Genomic DNA, 5,077 nt, shown 5'->3' with positions numbered 1-5,077 from the left:
CGGATACCGAGACCAGTCACACTGAAGCTACTAAAGGCCGGTGATACGATTTGTACACAATTTCAAGTTTTTTTGTTTCACACAGATTAGAAGGACCCTCAACAATAAAACGAAAGGAATAACCAAAGCAGAACCAAGGCACTTGGTCACAACCAAATTGCAAAACACAAAGAACCGAGGAAGGGTCAGAAGAGAAAAAAACATGAGCAAAGCTGTGGGAGTTGAAAGTCCTTTTGGAAGCCCTTACAAAAGCCTCACAGAACAGTGCATGAGCGCTGGCTCTGGCGAGACCTAAAAATGCTACCCCTTAAACCTCAAGCAGTGTTTGGTGCGGTCCACCTATCCATTGCTGGTCTTGGCATGGCCAGGGATATTTGCAACCATTTATGTAACCGTCGACACCCACTCTTCCAGTAAGAGGCCTAATGCTAGCGCTTAAACCATCTCAGTTTATACCCAGTGCTTAAAGACCCTGTTTCATACCAATCCATCCCGCCATGCTTTGCAAACACTCGTTTCAATGGTGGTTGTTATTTGCCTGTCACCCTTCGGCCTCTACCTCCCTGCCCCCCTCACCAATGCAATTTGCGTGTCTCGTCTGAGACGGTTCATTTTAGATTCATGCAACAGAATTTCATAGCGGTTAAAATAAGTCTATTTCTATAAAATGACCGTAAAACTACCTGTTGTCTTTGATTCAGGCCGGTTTCCCACAAGGATTCTTTCACTGACCTCTCAAGATTACAACATCAGATCCCCCCTTTTGGGTGAAATTTCAGTGGGGGCCTATTTAATTGATTTTGTTACTAAGGTGGTGATGTGTTGAGTTCAGCGCTAGACAAGGGGTTGCAAATAGGCGCTTCTGTGGGTTTTGTGCCTGAAAGAGGGCCTGCTCTAGAAGCACTGAAGACTGAGGTCTTCCTAAAAAAGACACGGTTCATTATTATTTTTTCATTAAATAATATCCAGAAGTTACAGTTCAAATGCTGTTAAATCTTCAAATACCAAACAGTGAATATTATATTCCCTCCAGGAATACCTTTAACATTAACAGTTTCATTCTTTTATATTTTATGTTTCTGTCTCCCTCACATAGGCCTTATATCGGTCGTCTCACAGGAAAGGGCAGGAAAGGCAGTGGGGCGCTACACATTTATTTTATTTATTTATTTATTTATGTATGTATTTATTTTAGAGGTTTTATATAGCGCTGGCTGGACCCAGGGGTATCAGAGCGCTTTACATTTTGAGACAAGAAGGTCAGTAAGACATGGGTCATACATAGCATGACATATTTCAAAATGATAAATATGGGAAATAAGAACACCGAAATGTGGGAGATGTGATAATTCAAAAATAACAAGGCATAAATTGAAAAGAGAGCTGGAAAATTGCAGAGGAGGATAAAGAGGTTGGTGGTCCGTTGGGTTAGTAAGGAAGAGAGCAGGAGGGGCAGAAATGAGGGCAGAGGGTGGACAAGGGAAGGGTGGGTGCAGGGAAGAGTGAAGGTGGTAAACAGGGAAGTGGAAGTGACGAGGAGGAAGGGCGAAGTAAGGCTGAAAAGAAGGGAGGGCGGATGCATCTGGGGTCGGACAGATGTGGTCAGTAGAAGAGAACAGATATGGATTATGGTCCCCAATATTTATTGAGGAGATGTAGTTTGAGTTATTTTTTGAAGCTAGTAGGAAGGGTTGCAACGAAGGTCAGTTGGAAGGGCATTCCAAATGCATGGAGCGTTGCCGGAAAAGGATCGAGACTGGGTGGTTTTCTTTTTTAGAATGGGGGGGATAAGAAGGAGGGTGTTTGTGCTTCTCAAGGAACAGGAGCAACCGGCTTTAGTGAGTTTGTTAGCGAGGTAGGTTGGTGTATTCTGATGGAGAATTTTGTGTGTAATGCAGGCTGTTTTGTAAGCGGATCTACCTTCAATGGGGAGACATTTAAGGGTTTTAAGGGTAGGGGAGATGGGGTTGAATCGCTTTGTGACGGGGCGGGACGCTCCTGTGAAGAACATGGTAACACCCAAGACTGGTGGTCAGCTGTTCCCTTGACACCCCTTTCTGTTCCCCTTCAACAGCCTAACTCCCCTGACCCAGAGGAGTGACTACTATCAGACACGAACACCGTTGGAATTACGAGGACGAAATAGAACAAGGCGCCTCTAAGTACACCTTTCAGGAAGACGTAGCTCCGCCCATTTGGAACGTCACGGAGCCAAAAGGAGGAGCACCCCGGAAGACGACGGACGGCGTTTCCCCGGAGGAAGAAGGTGTTACGGAGTGGAGAAGAAGAGCGGAGTCGAAGAGTCGTGGAGAAGAAGAAGAGGAAGCCCCGACGAGCCCAGCTGTGGACATTAAGCCAGGAGGCCAACGTCTCTGCGAATCGCCCCGCCACGCTCCCGCGGGAGGAGCGTGGCTAACAAAGGTACGGGGCAGAGTTGCGGGTTGGGTGGGACGGAGTGGCCAGCCTACCGACTGAAAGCCTGTGTAAATACATGTACAGTCTCCCAGTACCTTTTCCCTCACGAGCACTATCGGCACTGTACCAGCTGTTGTATATACACTGCGCACTTGGTTTCCCTCACTCCCGGCCCCGAGTACCCTGCTCGGGACATACCAGTGATTGCTTTTCTTTTCCTTTCCTTACGGTCCCGACGCATACTGAGGGAATCACCTGTGGAGGATTGCACAGATAACACCGGTCTGGCTGAAACATCTCCCCTGCGTGGCCGAACCATCCTGGAACTCTCAGTTTTCCCAAAGGGTGTAAGAACGGAGCCGGACGTGTTTGCCAGAATAAGACTCTCTAGTAGAAGAAGAAAAGCTTATATGAAAATAAAACCCTCCTTAAAATCGTTACTCAAGGTTTCAGACTCCGTTCCTTCTACACCTCCTGCTCCTGCCCCTGTACACGCTTGCAGTCTGAGGTAAGCCTAGCTGCAAGGTACAGCACAGATTTAAGCGGTGCTAGGTGGATCTTGGGAATTCCGGTGAGAATGGCATTGCCATAGTCGATGCGAGAAAGAACAAGGGATTGGACTGCTAGTTTGAAATCATCGATAGGGATGAATGGCTTGATTTTCTTAAGGTGGCGGAGAGTGAAGAGGGCTACTTTGGCAGAATTATTGATGTGTGTCTTGAGGGTTAGGAGGTCGTCAAGTGAGATACCTAGGGATTTGACTGAGGAGGACAAAGATAAGGAGCAGTTGAAGGCATTAAGGTCAGAGATCCAATTCTGAATGGGGAGCTGGTTGTTTTTAGGGGAAAAAAGAATTATTTCAGTTTTTTTAGGGTTGAGTTTGAGGTGGTTAATGTGGAACCAGGCTTGAATCTTGATGAGAGTGTGGTTGAGGTGAAGGATGTCAGCATGAGTTTTAATCTTATAATAGAGTTGGGTGTCATCGGCATAGAGATGGTAGTTGATCCCGGCTTGTTTAAGAATGAGTGTGAGGGGTTCCATGAAAAGGTTAAAGAGAGAGGGAGAGAGGATGAATCCTTGCGGAACTCCTAAGGATATGTAGGGTTAGATAGGCAATTTTGGATTTTGATTTGTTGAGAACGGTGTTGTAGGTATGAGACGAACCATTTGTGTGTCGTACCATTTAGGCCGAATCGATCTCTAAGAACATTGAGTATAGCAGAGTGGTTAACAGTATCAAACGCTGCAGAGAGATCAAGGAGGATCAGAAGGCTAGATTCACCATTGTCAAGTGAGTGGTGGATGTCATCAACAATGTTTAGCCTGGCAGTTTCAGTGATGCATCCTTTCCTGAAGCCAGATTGGAAAGGGTCTAGTAAGTTAAAGTGTTCAATGTGTCTCTCTAGTTGGAGAAGAACACATTTTTCCAGGGCTTTAGAAAGAAGGGGAAGGTTGGAGATGGGACAAAGGTTATTGAGGTCGTTTGGGTCTGCCAAAGGATTTTTGATAATGGGGGTGATTTGGCCTAGTTGCAATGAAGTGGGGACACAGCCCGTGGCAAGGGAGCAGTTGATAATAGAGGTCCAGGAAGGGGTGATGATATGTTCGAGGTTTTGGACAAGTTTGGAGGGGAGTGGGTCTTTGGTGTGGGAGGAAGCCTGGAGTTTGGAAATGATGTTAAAGACGTCTCTTTCCGTGACTGGCTGGAAGTTAAGCCAAGCAGCATTATTTTTAGTAAGAGAGTTAGGATGATTGGAGTCCAGGAAATTGGGGGGCAAGGAGGGGTGAGGGAGATCAGAGTTATGATGGGCAGTAGAGGGTGTAGGGGGAGTTATGATGGAGGGTGGGATATTAAGAGAGATGTTCGGATTGGTAGTAGGGATCGCAGTAGAGAGGAAGGATTGCTCAATTAGTTTAATTTTGTCTGAAAAAAAGAGAGCTATTTCTTCACATCTAGTCTTCGAGGCCAGTGGGACGGGGGAGCGGAAGCAGTTTGATTGCGCAAAATGTTGAATAGTTCTCTTGGCCTATTGTGAGATCGATCTAGTTGTGACCCGAGGAAGGAAGTTTTTTGTCTAAAGATGTGTTTTTGTAGGACGATCTAGCAAGTCTGAGGCTTGCCAGGTTAGAAGGAGAGGGGTGCTGTCTCCATAATCTTTCAGTCAGTCTGAGTCTACGTCTTTCAATGTTTAGGTCTGTGTTAAACCATGATTTGGAGGGGATATTTCTTTGTTTTTTGAGTTTGAGTGGGGCTAGAAGGTCAAGGGTAGCAGTGACAGCTTTGTTATATTGTTCGGTTAGTTCATTCGTGTAAAGGGAGGGAGGGATAGCAAGAAGTCGGCCTGAAGTTTGGATTCAAGTAAGTCGGAGGGATATGACTGAGATTTCTGATCAGTTTCATGGGATTAATAGTTTTGGACGGAGGGGTGGAGGCAGAGTTAGTTATTGAGAACAGGATAAGGTGATGGTCGGACCAGTCAATGGGAATGATGTTAGATAGGAGGGCTAGACCTTTGCTGGTAATGATAGCGTCAAGGGTGGCTCCTTTGGAATGGATTGGTGACGGACAGATTTGTTTGAAGTCATTCATTTTGAGAAGGTCAGAGAGGAGGGAGATTGAGGGATCTTTAGTATCATTCCAATGGAGGTTAAAGTCTCCCAG

The 5,077-nt window shown here is 45.9% G+C and overlaps 1 pseudogene; it reads right to left on the bottom strand.

The window, feature by feature from the left end:
• Positions 1-894: 894 nt before the first annotated feature.
• LOC147701823 (uncharacterized) lies at positions 895-4,816 on the bottom strand (annotated as a pseudogene).
• Between the last annotated feature and the right edge of the window lie 261 nt (positions 4,817-5,077).

Source organism: Lissotriton vulgaris, chromosome 7 (assembly GCF_964263255.1).
Source record: "Lissotriton vulgaris chromosome 7, aLisVul1.2, whole genome shotgun sequence".
Taxonomy (NCBI): Eukaryota; Metazoa; Chordata; class Amphibia; order Caudata; family Salamandridae; genus Lissotriton; species Lissotriton vulgaris.
This window is presented reverse-complemented; position numbering and strand designations above follow the sequence as displayed.